The sequence below is a fragment of the Echinops telfairi genome, unplaced genomic scaffold, assembly GCF_000313985.2.
Source record: "Echinops telfairi isolate 266 unplaced genomic scaffold, ASM31398v2 ScPeMD7_3533;HRSCAF=4204_0, whole genome shotgun sequence".
In the NCBI taxonomy this organism is placed as follows: domain Eukaryota; kingdom Metazoa; phylum Chordata; class Mammalia; order Afrosoricida; family Tenrecidae; genus Echinops; species Echinops telfairi.
This window is the reverse complement of record NW_022107431.1, coordinates 100,024,186-100,044,594: the sequence shown is the minus strand read 5'-3', so window position 1 is coordinate 100,044,594 and position 20,409 is coordinate 100,024,186. Positions and strand designations below refer to the sequence as shown.

The window sequence follows — 20,409 nt, the reverse complement described above, 5'->3', positions numbered from 1 at the left end:
GGTGGGTCACCAACAGTCAGTAGTTCAGGAGCTTAGCGGAAACAGGCCCGGACGTGATATTGAACACAAACAATGCAAGGTGAAAGGATCCACTGGTCTCAAGCTCAAGTGATGTGAACCAGCAGCACGGCGAAGCAGGTCTCAAAGGAGCCTCAAGCTCTAGTGACATGATCCATGGGTTGGCTTAGCCCACAGGCTCACAGATTGAGGCAGAGAACTAGCTAACTCAGCAGCGAGAAATAGAGGTGGGGGCGGGCCTTGCAGAGCCATTTATCTCTTTGTCCTCTAATCAAACTATGACCTGAATAATCCCACATGTTCCTATTGCCAAGGTTGGCACAATAAACCTAACTATCAAGGTCTTGTCAGTGTGCAATCATTGTCAATGTATGCAATAAAAGTTTTCTAAGTAAAAATTCATTATAAAATTATACATAGAGCCTACCATTTAAAAGATGTCTCATCGCCCTACTTGATACTCACCCTCAGGAAGCGAGAACTACAGATATAGGTACTACAGTAAAGTGTAGTTAAGAAACCAGGTGATTCCCCGCTATAGGATCTTAAACGAGCAGCCATCTAAGTGAATTGTCAATTAACTCCTTACCCATATCCTGTGTGACCCAAGGATTGTAAATAATAAATCTAATTTATCAGAGACTTAAATGCCACAAAGGGAATTGTATCCAAGCTTAAATTCTGAAGACCCATTTTGCTACAGATGACAGTAAAAGCCAAAAATTGATTTGCAGGGTCCCACATGGATTAAGTCTCTGCTGAATTCCCTGTGACCAGGGATGTGAATAGCTTTGTTCTCAGAGCATTGTGAAGTCGATTACAGCAGATGTAGTTAGGTTAAAATGTAACACCTTCTCATTTTGATCTCCTTTCTGAGCTATTTTAAAGTTGTTCCAGTTTTTAATATTTTCTGCTTTCAATTGAGGTTTTTCTCTCTTTTGTCATTGTTATTGGGTGTTTGTTTGTGTTTTGTATGATTTTCTGTATATGAAATCCAGGATAGGTAAATCTATAGAGACAGTAACTGGATTAATAATCACTTAGGGCCATGGCAAGGAATTATGAGAGGAGGGTAAAATGGGGAGCTCACATCAATGAGTGTTGTATCTTGTTAGGTGCTGTGTTAGTTCGGGTTAACTAGAGAAACAAATCCAGAGACACTCATGTGTGTATAAGAAAGATATTTATATAAAAGAGCAAACATCCCAGCCCCGTTCAGATTAAGTCCATAAATCCAATATTAGCCCATATGCCCGATACCAATCTATAAATTCCTCTTTAGACTCATGCAAAAAACGCAATGATGCCAAATGTGCAGGAAGATCACAGGCCAGTGGATGGAAAGTCTTGTGGATCCAGTGGTATTGGAAGCATCTCAGCACTGGCAGGGGTCTCCACATGGCTCCTCCAGCTCCAGGACTCTGGCTCCATCAGCGTAGCTCCATGTGGCTTGTCAGCAGGACTGTTTTGCAGGGAGGGTGTATCTGGCCTCCAGTGAGCTATTTATCTCTGTCACCCCTCCAAATAAGGTCATCAAGCTACGACCTGATTTAAAGACTAGACTATCCCCCTTCCTCAAGTTGACAGATGATGTAACTGCCACAGGTGCCATGAAGTCAGTTCTGACTCATAGCAATCTTATGGTCACAACAGAACAAAACACTCCCCAGTCCCGCACCATCCTCACACCTGTTCCCATGCCCGTTGCTATCATGGTGTCAATGCATCTCTTTGAGGGGTTTCCCCTTTTCACTGCCCCTTTATCAAACATGATGTCCTTCTCCAGAGACTGGTTCCTCGTGACAACATATCCACAGCATGGAAGACAAAGTCTTGCCATCCTTGCCTCTAAGGAGCTTTCTGGACATACTTCTTCCAAGACTGTTTTGTTCTTGTAGCAGTATGTGGTACTTTCGATATTCTTCTCCAGGACCACAATTTAATGCATTCTTCAGTCTTCTTTATTCAGTATTCACCTTTCAGATGCATATAAAGCAAATGAAAATCCATGGCTTGGGTCAGGCACACATTAGTCCTCAAGGTAACACCTTTACTTCCATATTCTAAAGAAGTCTTGTGCAGCAGATTCGCCTAATGCAACTCCTCTTTTCATCTCGACTGCTGCTTCCATGAGCATTGATTGTGCATCCAAGCAAGATGAAATCCTTGATAACTTCAACCTTTTCTCTGTTTATCTACATGTTATCTCTTGGTCCAGTTCTGAGGCGTTAGGTCTTCTTTACATAGGAAGACTGCAATCCTTGATCTTCATCAGCAAGTGCTTCAAGTCCTCTTCACTTGCAGCCATCAAGATGGTGCAAGTTGTTAATAAGTGTTCCTCCAATCCTGATGCCACATTCTTCTTCATATAAGCCAGTTTCTCTGATGATTTGCTCTGCCTACAGATTGAAGAAGTATAGAAAGAGGATACAACCATGACACACACCTTTCCTGTTTTTAGGAAGCTTCTTCCTTCTGTACCTTTGAATCTTGTTCGTCTTCCTACATCATTCAATGTCTTGCCCATAAAAATCTTTCACTATTTCAACTCAAGGCTTGAATGTTGACTGAGTTCTTACGGTTTAAGATATGTTGAGAGCATTCTTCCTCTGGGGTTTTCTAATTTTAGATCTTTGCATGTTTCATTGTGGTGTTTGGCTTTGTCTTTGAAGAGCCCTTTGAAGTTTTCTTTTCTGCTCTTTGACGTCATTTCTTCTTTTTGTTTTAGCTACATTACCCTTGAGACCAAGTTTCAGAGTCTCTTCTGACATCCATTTTCATCTTTTCTTTCTTCCCTGTCCTTATAATGACCTTTTGCTTTCTTCGTGAATGTTGCTCTTTATGCCCTCCCACAGCTCATTACTGTTCAATGTGTCAAATCTGTTCTTGAGATCTTCTCAAAATTCAAGCAGGATAGACTCAAAGATACATTTGACTCTCCTGGATTTGTTTTAACTTTTCTACTTTATCCTGAATTTACAGATGAGCAATTGGTGGGCAGTTCCACAGTCAGTCCCTGACCTGGTTTTACACAAACGTAGTCAAGTTTATCTCTGTGTATTCCATCTGGAGAAGTCTATGTATATAGTCACATTCTGTGTTGTTGGACAAATATTTGCTATGAAAAAGTCATTGGTTTTGCAAAATTCTATCACGCGATCTCCACTTTAATATCTGTCATTCACATCTTCCTCCTCTTGTTCCTTCTTCTTTGTTTCCAACTTTTGCATTCCAATCGCCAGGAATTATCAAAATATCTTGATTGCATGTTTAATCAATTTCTGACTGATATCACTGGCAGAATTCTTTAGTGTCTTTGTGACTTGCTTTTCTGTTGGCGCATCAATTTGAATAACAGTTTTATTGAATGGATTTTCTTGAACGCAGGTAGATCAGCTTTGTACTTTATGATTGCTTTTGTAAGGTCCTTTTTGACAATGAATACAAATTCATTCCTCTTCATTGTGCTATTCCCAGAATAGCAAATCATATCATTTTCTGATTCAAAATGGGCAATATCAGTCTATGTCAGCTCACTAATATCTAGGATATTGATTTTTATATGTTCCATTTCATTTTGGACCACTTCCAATTTTCCTAGGTTCATACTTAGCCCATTCCGAGTTCCCATCATGATCAGATTTTTGAAGCTGTTTCTCCTTGGCTGGAGTCGTGCCCCATCAGCAAATGAAGACCCCACTCCCACAGGCTTTCCCTGACTCACATCACCATGGTTGACTCCACTCCAAGAAATCAGCACCTCCTCAGTCACATTTCCAGCGCCCTCTGACTCAATGGGCCCATCCTTTGGCATCATCTCTGACAATGTCCTGCTTCCATCCATTAGTGCTTCAGTATCTGACAATGTTTTGAAACTATGCATCAGGTTTTCAGCAGCTCCTTCTTCCTAATTGGTGGTCTGTTCTTCGTCTGGAAGCTCTGCTGATGCCTGTCCATTTTGGGTAACCTCACTGGCGTGTGAAACACCAGTGACATAGCTTCCAGTGTCACAACACACAAACCACCACAGTATGACAAACTGACAGACAAGTGGTGGACAGCAATGTGTGTGAGAAGAAAATGTTCTGAAATTGATTGTAGTGATGACTGCACTACAACCTCTTCCTAATATGAATTATATGATATGTAAATTATACACCAATGAAACAATTTTTTTTAAGTCTGGATGCTTAAAAAACTAAAACTTCTGAGCCACTTGGAGATTTGAGAAATTTATTTCAGACCAATTATCTTGACCATTCTAACAATTATATGTCATTTCTATAAAGATAAATAAAGCATCAGGAAACAAAACAAAATAAATTGTGTGTGTTCTACTTTACTCTTTCTCTAGTCTAGTGTTCTGTGGAGATAAGGGACCAGAGTTCCTTTATATCTATGATAAATGTAAGCATAAAATAATATTTTAATGATATTCCACACAAGTTAGAGAATCAGTCCACCCAACTCTTATTTTTCTCAGACTTTTTTTTTTTCTTACAGCCTCAGGTTTTATGGCCTCTGCAATAAAAATCAGGAAATCTGTTGTTTTTCTCAAGATAATTTCTTGGCATATTGGGAGAGAGAAACATGTGCTTGGGGTAACATGGAAAATGGAATGAAAAATGAAAATGAAAAATGATGTTGCGTGTGCCAAAAGATAACACGTATTCAGATGGGATCTTTGGGTCCATCTCTGGTGTGCCAGAGCTGAACTGATTTAAGCTGCTTTCAACATGAGGATTCCCCGGGCCTTTAATGTGCAGATGATCCTGGCTGGGGGTGGGTGGGTTATTTTCCAAATAGAATCAAACAAAGCTGATAAAAGTTGTAAAACTTCAAAAAGGAAATCATGGTACTAGTAAAAGTTCCTTAGTGTTGGGAGCTAAAGGAGTCTGACACTTGAAGAACCTACCCAAATATAAGCGTACTTTTAAAAGAAAACAAAAATACAGATTGTACATGGGGGCAATTAAAGTTCTTTTACTTTTGAAGATCTGAAATGAAAATCATATAGAATCATTCTAAGAATGGAGTATATTTAAGAGACCAATAGCTAGCTGGTCAAATTTATACTTGAGACAGAGGTCTCAGAGGCTACTAGTCAGCTAGTTGAAACATTTTAAATATGAGCATTCTTCTATCAATACTTTGAAGTCACACCTCATTTATCCCCCTCCTTAATAACTGCATTGTGTTATTTTAAATGGTTTTAAACCAGTAATAAACTAGTTTGCTAAGAGTAGAGGTATTCTGGTTTATGTGCATCCAAAATGGGGTCAGCAACAGAAAAACAAGCAAGCACCATTAAATAGGAACCTGAACCTTCTCAAAACACATTGAACAACTTCTTTTCTCACACTAAAATTACTACTCAAAAAAAGGTCTCACAATTCTACAAGATGTATCATTTCCAAATCACCATGGAAGGAGTTTAGCAACCAGCTGATCAGTCTTGTTTTCTATTGGCCTTGGAGATACCTCACAGGAAAATTGGTATCAAACAGAACAGAATGACACGCAGAATTAATATTGTGGTGACAATACGGAGGTTGATTGTTATAGACAGATTAAACTCTTTGAGTATTAAATGGTTACATCTTATTTCTATAGAACTTTGGTCCAATCCGTAGAAATGAAAAGGAGCAGCTGGAACTATATGTCACTCAATTTTTATATTGAAAACTGATGGCAATTAGCTTTTGATATTTGTCCAAGCTCTCCTACGAACAGGATGCTGAAGGCAATCACGATGCAACATACTGCAATATACGGACTCTCTCATTCGCCAGTTCTGGCACACTTCCAGAACAGACCCAACTGTCCCATTTTATTTCTGCCCAGAACAGTAGGTGCCAACGATTAAATGTAAGCATGGGTACATATAAGCAGAAAAATTACAGTCAACTGACACCAAAACTTGAAAATGACAGACAGTGAGGCTGGCAAAGCTCTATGCACATCACCCTTCTGGGCCTTGGGCAGAAAAGGCAGGCATGTTCTCTTGCCCTTCTCGTTCTCCCTCGCTGTCCAGTTGAGCCTGACAGGGGACATCCTCCCCTGTGATAGTTAAGTTTTGTGTCATCTTAGCTAGGTCATAATTCTCCCTGGATGTGATCTAACATAATGTAATCAACTCCGTGATTGGGTCTTCTGTGAGCAGCCAAGCAGTGTGGGAAGATTAGGGTGGAGTGCTCCCCCTTAATCAGGTCACAATCCTAATGAAATTGAACGGAAGTTTCCTTGGGAGAGTAGTCTATTCCTATGTAAGCAGATTTTGTAGAAAGGCCTCCTTCTTCTTGCTAACCTGGATCTTGCATCAGTCTCATCAGCTTTGGATTCTTTCAACTTAAGCCTGCCATATTGTCTGCTGTCCTTGGGAGCGATCAGTGACCTTCTATATGACCTATTGGCCTTGGATTCATTCAACTCTGCAGCTACAAGCCTGAACTACTGACCTTGATTTCATCTGCTTGGGCTTACATAAGCCTGTGGTCTTCCTGATTCCTGATTTGTCTTCCTGTTTGCTGCTTCATCATCCCTGACAGCCTCATGAGTCAAAAATACCCTCCAGCTTTATGACTGAACCACACACTTGAAGCAGGCTAGACTCTCTTGTTTCCACAACTGTGTGAAGTATTTCCTTGACATAAATATTTACATACATGTACAAATGACATTGGTTTTGCCTCTCTAGAGAGCCCAGCCTAACACAGCCACGGAGTGCTCCTGATCCCAAGCATGGACATTGAATAGATCACCGTTCTCACATATAGTGTCAATGCCTATGCATCTACATCAAGATGAGCATCATCAGCAAGATGAGTATTTGGATGGATCCTTTTCCTTTATTATTAGTAATGGAACACAATAAACAAAATCTAGTGGTGGATATTATGCCATTTGCTCATATTTTCAAAACTATCCTTGAGTCTTCTCATCATAAGGTGTTTCATCCATTATTTATACAAACATCATATTTTTCTGAGTTATCATCTTCTGTCTTCTTTTGAGGCTCTTATTTCCAAATTAAATATTTAATAAATATTTTTTAAAATGTCACTGAGATAGTCTTGTTTAACATTTAGCCAATATTTAAAAATATTATATGACATATATTTTGCTATTATTACCATTGTTGGGCAGAATTTAATACTCCCACTCTTTACATGTATGTGTGTGTGTACATTATGAAGATATACACAGTATATATATATGTAGACAGGTTAGATTTATATTTATATAGATACATACACATTATAGATGTCCCTGAGTGGGAACGCAAACAAGTAAGTGCTTGGCTACTAACCAAAAGCTTAGTGGGTCAAATCCACACAGAGATGCCTCAAAATAGAAGCTTGGTGATCTACTTCTGAAAAATCATAACATTAGAAACCCTTTGTTTCGGTAAATGAAACCCAGGAATGTGGAACCTACAGGGAAAGAAAATATAACAGGGGTTTAGGGGAAGGGGAATAGAGAGAGAGTGGTGGGGGAAAGAGGGAGATGATGTCAAGAAGTCCAGGAGGGAAAAGGTTTTTTTTGGAAAACATGTATGGTTATGGAAGAAATTGCACAATTATGTTTGACATGATTGAATTATGGAATGATATGATGTATGTATTGGCTCCCAAGTTACAGCACACACAGAAAGGCATAGATCCAGGAGTGAGTTTGGGGCTCACATTAAACCCTAGCTCCAACTTAAGAACAATTAATTTTTACATCATGGCTCTGTTACATACTTATCTTCATGAAGTGATCATTGAAGATAAGGATGCTACAGCAAAGTGTGGTGAAGAAACTACATGGTGCCCGACTATCAATCGATATAGTGTCTGGAGTCTTAAAGGCTTGTATTCAAACAAGCAGCCATCTAAGTGAGGAATCAACTAAGTCCACACGGAAGAAGCACAGCAGCTTGTGTGATCCAGAGATGACAACTACAAAATCCAAATCTGGTTAAGAGAAAAGTACCAGAAGAAAAATTATGAACACCCAATTTGTTGAGGGTTATGGGGGACAGTGAGAGCCCAAAACCCATCTGCAGAGTATATAGTCAGCTAAACCACAGGCAGAGTCTTGAACAGATTTACTAACAAGCAGAGACCGTAATCCGGATAATACCAGATCCACCTTGATACTTGGCCCGCTGACCATGCAATAGACAAGACGTGAATATGTTCTCAGGGAAGTATCTCTTACTGATTTCATGACAGAAATTTCTTCCCTGGCTTTTTTAATATTGTTGGGAGCCTGCCCTTCTTACGCATTATTTGTATCTTTGTCTGTATGCTGTTATGTTTTTATCCTATCACCTTAGTGTGATCTTGTTTTTTATTGTCTTCTGTTGGGTCTCCCATCTGTGAAGCACAGGAGGAGTGGGTGCATAAAGAGAATACCTGATATGAGGGTTTATAGGGAACACAGTGATGGGGGGCGGGGTAGATGATGGGAAGGGTAAGGGGATCTCAGGAGTGAATGGTGGAGATGGGGGGAGGAGGGAGCACTGGAATGAACTGTAATTACATAACTCATCTTGGAGGCAATTTAACCATGGGAGGGGGACTGTTCTAAAACAAATTGATGTGGGGTTATTATACAATTCTCCTTGATATGATCAATTGATTGAAGTATTAAATTATATGACATGTAAATTACTTGCCAATAAAACTGTTGGGGTAAAAATGATTAAACATAGTTACCATAGATATATACCCACCCCCACGCCCAACAAAAGAAGGAAATTTTATGAAACAAGTTCTACTCTGACAGACATACAATTGTCATGAGTCAAAATCAACTGGATACACACACATATGGGCTTTTTTTTCAAGTTCATGGGAAAATGCAATTACAAGATAAGTGGATTTTGCCACAAACTTTTAAAAGTCTGTGTATGTGTGGGTGTGTGGGTGTGGGTGTGGTTGTGGTGGTTATTAGATGCTTAGAGTTGGCCTTTACTCATAGTCACCCTACATAGAACAGAACGAAATACTGCTGGATGTGGCTCCATCTTCACATTGTTTAACTTGTTATGGTGTACTGGTGGTGCAGGCACTGTGCCGACCTGCCCTGTGGGTGATTTTTCACTTCTTCTCGAACCCTCTGCGTTAGCAAGTCTGATGTCCAGTTAGAGTGACTAATTTCTCTTGAAAACAAATCCAAAGCACATGGGATGGAGTCTTACCATCCCCCCTTCTAAGGGCCATTCTGTTTGCACCTTTTTCCAAGACAGAGTTGTTTGTTCTTATGGAAGTCTATGGGACTTCCAATAAATATTCTTTGTCAACATCATAATTCAGATGCATTAAAACTTCTGAAGTCTTTCTGACTCCGTGTCCGGCACTCACATGCATATGAGGTCATTGAAAATACCTGCCTTGGGATCAGGCACATCATATGCGTGTATACATATACATATATTTATGTGCACATATATGTACATACATAGATCTCTCCATCAAGTTCTTTATTTGGTTCATCTACCTACTTTCTCTTTTCATTATCAATTACCTACTTTGCATAATTGATATTATACAAAACTTCTAGAGAACTTCTAATAGCATCATAATCCCTCAGGGAAACTGAACTCTATAAGCCTAATGAATAGATTGTGAATAATTATATTCAAAATATATTTATCAGCTTTTTCAATACACAATCATATGAGATTGTGGGTGTTTTTCAATTTGATCCATTTTCCGTTTTCTGAGAGCTGAGAATAGAGAAGGAAACGAGAAAAGGAAAAGCGTTCATTAAGCATGGCAGAGTAGAATCTGACAAAGCCTAAGAACTGATTGGGTGGAAAAAAACAAAAGCCGCACAATTAGCTTCAAGCTATACCTAGACCAATCTGGAGCTGGAGTCCAGAAGGCCACCAGCATATTCAGGTTGAAACTCCCAATAGTTAAGTAATGATAGCAACACATTGATTTCTAGTTAGCAATTTAATTCTAACATTTGGAAATTGAGGAAAAGGCTGCGTCTTCCACATGAAATCCTTATAATTCCCATTCTCCCCAAGTTCCTGTGCCATTACATCAGTTTTCCTCATCTAAAGTAGAAAAAGCCTTAGATTAAGTGTGACTTGAAAGAAAGTCCTCCCTTGATATTCTTCCCCTACAAAGATAACCCTTCCATGAAGCACCAGGAATGGCTTCCAATTCATTCTGTTTGAGCTGTATCTGTTTCAGCTATTTCAAAATGACAGTCCATGTCATCCAACTCACCTTCCTGTTTTCCCTTTCAGATATTTACACCAGTCTGACTTTGAATCAGAAAATCATTTCCAGTCTTTTTTAAATGAGTTGAAACAGAGGCTCAGAAAGGCTAAGGCATTTCCCCAGCAAGCACTCCACTGGTTCTCATTCCAACCTAATGTTCTTTTGATAAATCGCATCCCTTTGTGGTAAATCAGAGAAGAATTGTTTCTCAAATGTTGGAAATGATACAATTTTAATAAAGAGATGGCTTACAAAGATGGGAGCTAGTTAAGGAAATAAACAAAAAGCCTGCTCCCAAAGCTGGCAACAGGAAGTTGCTACTGGGAAGCCATTACCACCCCTAGCTCTGAAGAGCCAAGGGAGGATGGACTGTTGTTGCTGGTGAGCGCTGGAACTGAGGCAAGGAAGCAAAGCAGTGGGAGGTCATGGAAGGACAGAGCTGTTGCCAGACATGAGACAGCAGAGTGGAGATGACTCCTCCCCCTCTGATCTCCAGCTGGGGCTTCTCCGTGCTTGAATCCAGAGGAAAGCCTGTCAGCAAAAGGTCCCAAGGGACCTAGTCCTAAAAGGTCACCTTCCAGAAGCCTAGAAAGTTAAACAATCTGTCTGGGTGATAGGGGTGGGAAAGGAAAAAAGGAGACTAATCACACTTTTTTTAGGTACTTTTATGAATTAAAGCTTCTTTTTTTTTTTTTTTAAAGAAAATTCCATACATACTTTTAAGATAAATATTATCAATTAAACATTGATAATATTGAATTCTACTTGAACCTTATGATAATGGGAAATATAGTCTAAAAAATGGTTAAAAATGATGGTTAAAAAAATCACTTCATCCACTGTGCTCAGGAAAACAACTCACTGAAAATAGCCATCCCTCCCATATGATATAGATAAGATTCACAGATTCACTTTGTTTACCTATGACAAGGCCAGATGCCAAAAACTAACAAAAAAGCAAAATAAAATCCCTGGCCATGGAAGTCCCTCCCCCTGGCTGAGACCTTGGGGATCCTAGGGCTTCCTGACTTTTTTGAGACCAGACAACCTCATTTCTGTCTTTGGAAAGGCTGATGGATTTGAACTGACAATTTTGTGATTAGTCGTCAAACCCTTACCTAACAGTGCCACCAAATACAGACTTTCCAAATACTCATGTTTTGACTCGCAAATAGTTAAACTCAAGACCAAACTCGCTGCATTAGGCTGATTGCATAGCATTGAGTAGCACTGTCCTTGTGGATTTCACGACTGTACATCTTTTCAGGAGTAGAGAGCCTCATCTTTCTCCCAGAGTGGCTGATGGTTTCAACTTGCTGACCTCGGGGTTAGAAGCCCTATGTGTAATCCACTCCGCCCCCAGGACTCCTGCACATAGAGTTAGCTGAGCCATGCATCCCCTCTAGTCCATCAGAAACAAAGCACTTGCTAACGAAACGTTCTTTAAGCTTGTCTACTTTACCCAAGTCCCTGGACGTTGATCGACCTGAGTCAACCTCTTACGTTTCTTTAAAGACTTCTCTCTAAAATCAGGCTGATCTCAGTGTAAAACTTTCTGATTTACTCTCCAACGACGTCACTCGTTCATTCTACTTCCTCACACCAGATTTTTTTCCTAACCTAGTTACACTTGGTCTTTATAAAGAAAATGCTTTTTCTCTAATTCTTTGAGATGTTTGCGGAGCTTATGGACTAGCTTGCGCTTTATGAACTATAATCGTTCTACATATATGTCTTCAAATATATAACAGAATACAGAGATCACATTTTACAAATGAGACCCAAATTAGTACCATCTGTAACAATGATAAAAGGGAAATATCAATTTCTACTGTGACGTAGCTCAGGGAAGACCTTCTCCAAGACCATCGCCTGGCCAAGACTTCACTCTCTTCTGACTGACCCAAATTACCTGGCTCAGTGGTTCATCTATCATCTGCAATGGCTCTTTTCGGACTTTCGATTTGATGACCTCTTGAACAGGATTTGATTTGAGAATCAAATTAGTATCAATGACCAGTCATTTTCAGTGATCAAAGGACAAAAGACATAATAAGCGGTGGGACCTGAGTAATTTTTTTCTGAAAATGGAACAGTCGAACAAATGACTTTGAGACGCTCAACAAAACTGCTAAGAAATTTGTTAATGAAAAGATAACGCTGCTAAATAATTAACTAAGTGGAGGACTGAAAAGGAATTGCCAATCAGCCATAACTTTAGCAGAGTATAAAGATTTTTTTTTAACTAAACCTATATTCTTTCTGGGAAACTATTTAATAATAGTTTATTACTATCTCTTTCATTATAATCAACCAACCACAGAACATGAAAGTGAAAATAGTAAGATATAGAAAAAATAATACTGTTCATTTAGGAACTTTCATTAAATTTCTATATATCAAGTATAACATAAACCTAGTGTTTATACATGCATTAGCTCTAAGACTCTGTAATACACTATTTCAGGGTAGGCAATGCCCCTCTCTTATAGATTAGGAACGTAAAGTTCAAAGAAGTTGGGTAGCTTTACCAAAACCACCAGTACGTGGCAGAATTCAGATTCATATCCAAGTCTTCTGACTCCAGAACCTTTCTTTTTCCACTGGCCAACTGCCAACGCCCTGGTGGTCTGGTTTCTCTTAGCACTCTATTTTAAAACACGATCCTTGGCCTCACAGTCTATGAACACAATGTCATTTAAGATAGACATAACTGAAATGACTGCTTTAGTTGAGCAATTACACTCATTAGCAAACCGTGATCAATATACACACACCAAAAATTGAGTTTTCTTGTTTCATATTCTATTTTCCTTCTCCACCTTCCTTCACCTGGTTAAGTCAGGCAAAGAACATGAAATCGTCTCAGAGTAAGATGGTTTCTAAAACCAGGGACTAAAATCCTCGAGCAGCATTGGGGAATCGACTCATTATATTAAGAACCATTTACTGGAGCTCTCTGATACAGTAAGGAGAGAAGCCAGAATTTATTTAATGATCGGAGTGCTAGATATTGTTACATAAGCATCTCCTTTCACCTTATTGATAACAGTGAAGAAGGTAAAGACCCTAAGATGCAGAAGGCTGAAAGGAGAAATGAATGCTAAATGTTCAAGTGCCTAAATGAACACTAACAGGAAAAATGTCTTCAGTTGAATGATGTGGAAGTCTGTTTATGGGCCAGAAAAACGACCGTGAAAGAGTCCCTAGCCCTCTCTTGGAAGATTGCTATAAGGCTCAAATTTTGTTTGAGCCTCGTTATGCTCAAAATCATTACCAATGATGGCATTGATCATGCAGTAGATTAGTAGAGATCAGTAGAGGACCAGTTTAAGGGCTTGGAAATGAGAGAAACACAGAAACTTTTTAAAAACAGGTTAGAAACTTCTGAAGAACAAATAAGAAATGCCAGTATCATGGTTCCAAGGCAGGTCTTTCAATGAGCAAAGTTTTTAATCTATCCCAATGAGCACTTTCATCTATACCATGATGTATAGACAGGGCTATGTCACCAGAGATAAATAATAAAGACAGCATAGTACAATAGAGAACGCTCAGATGGAAAATCTTTTGTCTTCTACAAACTGAATGGCATTTAGTAACAGTTCAATTCTGTGTTTTAAAACTCATTTGTGCAGTGAGATTAATAATATTTATATCAATGCCTAAGTGAGGACGCTTAGCCCTATGCTTGATACAAAATATGTCATAATTTTGTTTTAATTTATGTCTTTAAAATATTTGTGGAAAGTATTTTATAAGCTCATATGGTAGTTACATAATCTGAGTCAACTTCAGACTATTAAGAATGAAGAGGTGGTTTTTAGCTTGTCAATCAGGTCCCAGGTTGATGACCTCTTTTGGAAGCACTGAGTTAGTTTATTGTGCCAACCTGGCCAATAAACACATGTGGGGTTAATTGAAGGGCGGAGGGATAAATGGCTCAGTGAGCCTTCCCTTTCTAGTTCTCGAGTCTCTTGCTTTGTGATGGTCAGCCCAGGGTGCAGCTGCCTTGGCAGTTCCTTGCTTCAGCTTGCAAGACTGACTTCCTGCAAGACATCCCCAAGGAGAAGCCGCATGGACCTACCCCGATGCAGCCCTGGGTGCTGGAGCAACCATGTGGAGACCCCTGCCAGCGCTAAGATGTTTACACCTTCACTGACTCGGCTTTCCTCCTGCAGTTGGCATCATTGTGTCTGTTTTGTGAGATGTAGGAGGGCTTTGTGCATTGGTGTCGGGCATATGGGTTAATGGGTTAATGGGTTAACTTGTGGGTTTGGACAGCACAGGGTTGGGATGTTTTCTTGATGCACTTAACCTTTTTATAAAACTCTCTCTTATACATGAGTTTCTGTGGATTTGTTTCTCTAAAGTACCCAGACTAATACAAGCACTAAGGAGATAAATAGCTCACCAGAGGTCAAATGCACCCTACAAGACATTCCTGTTGACAAGCCACATGGAACTACATTGATGGAGCCAGAACCATGATGCTTCCATAAGACTTCACCCACTGGCCTGTGATCTTCCAGCTTTCGGCATCATTGCGTGTGCTGTGGGAGTCTGTAGAAGAATTCATGGACTAATATTGGATTACAAACTTGATCTGGACTGGGCCGGGATGCTTTCTCAATATACGATTGCTCATTTCTATAAAGCTCTTTCTTATACACATATGAGTGCCTATGATGTTGTCCTCTAATCAACCCAGACTAACACAACTCATTGGAAATTCTCAAAATATCTAAGTTAATATCTCACGAGAATAACCTTTTACATTCTATTCTGAAATTAGTATCGATTGTTGAGAATCAAAGAAATGCAAGACTTAAAAGAAAGAAAAATGTTTAATAGGAAAACCTACAATTAAGGCCTATGTGTACAAGAGAGGTGGAAAAGATGTAAATTATCTTTTTTAGCTGTATTCAACAACTCCAAGCAAATAATTTGACTTTCAAAAAACATGCTCTAATGTTTCAATGGTATTTGCTTTGCGGGATCTAAACAGAAGAAATGTAGACTGATAAATATCTCACATCTGCTTTGATTTGGCAACTCTGAGAGAAATGTTCTGATTAAAGGGATTTCCCATTTGACATGCTTGGTTTATCCTAGTTAGAAAACGTTACCTGCAATCAAAGGCAACTTTTCCTCCCATTGGAGGAACTGACAGCAGTTCCCACCAATAACTCTCTCAACAGAACAATTTTATAACAAATTCATTGTCTGATCATCCTGCCAGATGTTGACTCTGACGAGTGGTTCGGGCAAAAGTGGTTTTTTTGTTTGTTTGTTTGTTTGTTTAATGAAAGAATATAAGACATTCTTTCTCCTCTCTGGTATTTCCTGAATACCTGGGGCTTTTTTTTTTTTTTCATTAATAACTTGACAAAACTTTGAAGCAACCTCTAGCTTCCCTCTTCCCCACCTCCTCACCCCCAGTTATGTACCTTGACGAACAGAAGACAAACTTTTTCCTATGGTCTACCCAGCTACTGCATAGTTAATATTACCTTGAATTCACAAAGGTACGATACTAAAATCCACTGCTATTGAGTGGATTTCAATTCATAGGGTCCTATAGATGACTAAAACTTTCCCCAAAGGGTTTCCAAGGATTTACAAATCTTTTCATCTTTTCTGAAACAAATTGTCTCATCTTTCTTCCTTAGATTGGCTAGTGAGCTCAAAGCACAGGTTTTTTTTGTCCAGTAGCCAAGTATTTTAACCACTGTATCTCTAAGGCTCTTTACAAATCTAAGATAATACTGTAGGATTGCCAGCGTGATTAAAGGCTGCAAAGATGGAGGGATGAGGTAAGAGCTTTGGTAGAAGCTAGAAAGATGATCTAGAGAAAGTAATAGTCAACAACCTATTAAAGGATAAGTGGGACTTGACGAAATACAAATGGAGGGTCCAAGTAAAGGAAATAGTACTTTGAAAGTCTCAGGATCACAGAGCCCAGTATATATATATATATATATTTTTTAATTTGATTGAGGATATCACTGACGTATCATGTGATGTCTAAAAGATAGAAGGTCCTAAATATTTGATGGTACATTTGTCTTAATAAGGTTTCTGGATACCAAGTAGTAAGGTGTTGGACACCATTAAAAATTTTAAGGCATGCTGTGATGTAATCAGATTTTACAGATCTTAACAATCACATTGGCTGCTAGCTTTGACAAAAATAGACTGGGGGCAAGACCAAAAAAATGCCAAGAATGAGATAAAAATCTCTGAAGACCCTGATGAGACAATAGGCAAAGAAAATGGATGTGAGAATACATAGAGGTGAACTGCAGAATATGCTCAGGAGAGAGACTAAAGGGACTAACGAAGGGTAAGACCTACGAGGTGAAAGATGAAGAAGAGTCACGACAAAACCCGGGCCTCTGGGCTGTGTGATGGAAAGGACAGCTGTGGTGGTCACAAAGATGGAAGACATCTGTGGAAATGAAGCTACAAGAAGGAGGATAAAGGGCTTCATTTTCTAACATTATGTTTGCGATGCCTTAAAAATATCCAAGTGGAGACGTGCCACGACAGTTAAGTATCCATGCCTAAGGCTCCGGAAAGTCCACTTGGATAGAAATGTAATTACCAACAATAAAAATGATATTTAAAATTAAAGATAAGGTATATAAAAGTTCCCTATCCTGTCTGATCAGATGACTTACCGGAGGAGACTATTTCAAATATACAGTCTTAAGTCTCCATCTGCAACATGTTTAATCAGAATCTTTAGGTAGTTGTTTGCCACCTTTATAATCACCCCAAGAGTGTTGAAAAAAACGTGTCAGCAGACCTCAAGCCAGTCCAGTGAATTATGAGGCTGGGACCTTGCCAGCGGTATTTTTTTTTAAGTCTTGAGATGATTCCAATTTGCCAACAATACTGAGAACTCCTGATGTAGGGGTTATGACTGAAACTCTACATACACACCGAGAATCTTTTGAATAGTGCCTAGTACTTAAAACACCAACATCAAACCCATTTTCATCTGTGTCACTTCCGGCTCAGAGTGACTCTGTTCCCGAAGGGTATCTGAAGTGTTGTAAACCTCTATCCAAGCAGATTGCTTCATCTTTCTCCCAAGGAGCAGCTGGTGGCTTTGAACTACCAACCTCGTGGTTAGCAATCCAACACTAATGCAATAGCACCACCAGGGCCAAGCACTTAGGAGGTGTTTGATCCAATATTTGTGAAAGGAATGAATGGAAAAGGATCCAGCATTCGAGGAATATCTTGGAATTGCAAGAGGTAGGCTTCTGACCTAACTTACATGCTTATGTGAGTTCAGGGAGTTAATAATGAAAATCAAAAGCAAACTCACTGCCAGAATGTCGATTCCAGCCCTTAGGGGCCCTACAGGACAGGCCAGCCTTGCCTCTGCTGCTTTCCGAGACTGTGCCTCTTTACTGCAGTAGAGCGCCTCATCTTTCTCGCAGCAGTGCACTGACTAGATCAGGATGATTGAGTCTCCTGTGGTCAAAGGTCCCCGAGAAGGCAAGTGTCCACTTGAGCCATCTCCTAAAAGGGCTTCAGGTGATGGGAAAGGACCTAAGTTACAAGGATCTGGGAAGAATCCCAAGAAGAAAAAACTGAATAAGGGTTGGGAGAGGTTGTTTTGGAGTAATTGAATAGAAGACAGGGGCCCTGCAGCTGCCCCCCACTTCCAACACCAAGAAACACACATTGGTACCCAGTGAAAGAGACAGAATTTGGGCACCCGTAGCAGTAAGCACTGACATTCAAAAGGGATAAGTAGAGAAAACTGTGGTAGTTACATAATCTGGTGTCAATTTGAGGATTCAGAGTGAAGGGATGGAGTCTAGCCTGGCAATCAGGTAGTAGCTTGATGACCTCATCTGGTGGCTTTAAGGAGATAAATAGCTCTCTGGAGGCAGTACACATGCTCACTCCCTGTGAGGCATCCCTGTGGAGAAGACATATGGAGAGAGGCTGGTGGAGCCAGAGCTCTGGAGCAGGAGAAGCCACATGGAGACCCCTTTCAGCACTGAGATGCTTACAATACCGCTGGAGCCACAAGACCTCCCACCCACTGGCCTGTGATTTTGCTGCATTCGGCATCATTGCATGTGTTTTGTAAGTCTGAAGAGGACTTTTAAACTGAATAAGGAAAATGAAGAGGACCAGGAAGGTGTGATGGATGGGCAGAACATAGAAATGTCATTGTATTGAGTGTCCTGATGAAACTGAAGACTAATTACAATATAGGGTATTTGAGCAAGTGAGCTGATCCAAGAGTGTGAATTAGTGATTTCAAAGGAGTGACTGTTGATAACGACTGCATGTCCAAGTTAAGACGAGAGAGAGGTTGAGGAAAGGCAAAGGTCACTGTAGACTGGAGGTCAAATAACTGAGAGGATATTGATTTTGTCATCCATATGGATACTGACATCACCCAAGGAGGTGGCAGATGTTAAGGTAGAAAAAATCCCTGAAGACCATGCGATAAGGTGCACTTTAATGGGTGGGGTGACCTCAAGTTAAACAGATGCTAGTGGTGAGGGGATGCCTGGGTACAGTAGGAGAAGGGAGGATGGTTGGTCTGGAAACAGTGCAGAGGGGTGAGGAGGGCATCTCCCCACTTATCAACTCAGGGAGGCTTACCCAATCTCCACCATATCTTTACAGCAGAGATGGGGAACTTTTTTTCTGCTAAGGACCATTTGGATATTTACAGCATCATTCACAGGCCATGCCAAAGATCAACTTTACAATTAGCCTGCTGTATTTGGTCAAACGCTTCTTTAACTACAGTCACTCCAAGTCAACAGACACCCCTAGAAGGGGGCTCAGAGAACCTTGGTGGAAATTCAAGTCCATAGGTGGGCAAGGGAGAGGGCAGATCTGTCTTTAAGAAGATGGTTTTACCTCTGATGGTGGATAAACCAGGTGGGTCAACTTGCCATTGGGGAAAATACCTAATATTACTTATACGGACCCCCAAGGGGAGAATAGGTTAGATATTACATTCCTACGTGGACACATCTGACCTAGTTTGTCTTCAGTCCTTCATGATCAGTCTCCGTGCTATAGATAAAAGGGACTTTAGACTCTGTCCTTTCGATGTGCACAATATTCTTTATAGGCCACCCCAGAGTATTCCAATTTGGAAACCCCACTAAGCAAAAGCTCATCTGCAACTGCTTTGAGGAACTTAAGTACTCCTGGGCCTTAAAGATGAAGGCCTTAAGAAGAACCAGACAACTGCAATTCTAAGGTTATGGATTGGAAGGTCGCTGGACCTTGGTTTGGATCTCGTGCTTTGAGAGTGCTCAGTGAATGGAGGCTCAGGATTACCACTTATTTGCTATGCTCATGCTCGTTTTTAAAGACACGTCTTAGTCTGGCAGGCATGGTTCTACTTTTGTGAATGACATTACTGAAAGTGTTGCCTATCCCCAGCCCCCAGGTTGTGTATACATAGTGTTCAGTCACTTGAGTGTTTTATTTGTACAAGTCAACAATAAATGTACATTGGTTTCAAATGCTGTCCTGCACATGTTCTCGTTCCTTTTCTCAACAGTATTTGAAATTGCATAATGTTGACTAAATTAATGATACTATCAATAGAAATACCAGCTGTTACATGGAGATAATTTACAATGCTTCCCAATAAAAATATAATGGTGTCTCTAAAGTTGAGCCGGGACATATATAAACCAGAGATACATGAATGGACTTTGAGATCCCATTTAATTGTAGACCTAACTTAGAACAATTAATTCTTGGGACATGACCCCAGTCAATATCTGCCCTCATGAAAAGAGCACCGAAGACAGGGGATAGAGCAAAGCATGGAAAAGAGATCAGCTGGTGCCAGCTACCAGAAGGACTAGCACCTGGCATTTGAAAGGCTTGTTTTCGCACAAACAGCCGTGTAAGTGAAGTGACAGCTAAGTCCACCTGGAAGAAGCACACCAGCTTTCTGTGCAATGCAAGGCCAGAGGAGGGAAAGCTCTTAGGGTTTAAATGCTGAGCACTTGGCTTGCAGAAGGCTGTGGATGACAGTGAAAGCCCAAATCCATTTGCACGGTCCCCATATGGATGAAGCCTCTAGAGAACCCCCTTTGACCATAGATGAGGTATGTGAATAGCCTTGCCATCAGACAGTGCATTGGAAAGTAGGCTA

At 40.1% G+C, this 20,409-nt stretch overlaps 1 pseudogene; it reads right to left on the bottom strand.

Annotated features, from left to right (window-relative positions):
* Positions 1–5,691: 5,691 nt before the first annotated feature.
* LOC115870994 lies at positions 5,692–6,072 on the bottom strand (annotated as a pseudogene).
* Positions 6,073–20,409: the final 14,337 nt, after the last annotated feature.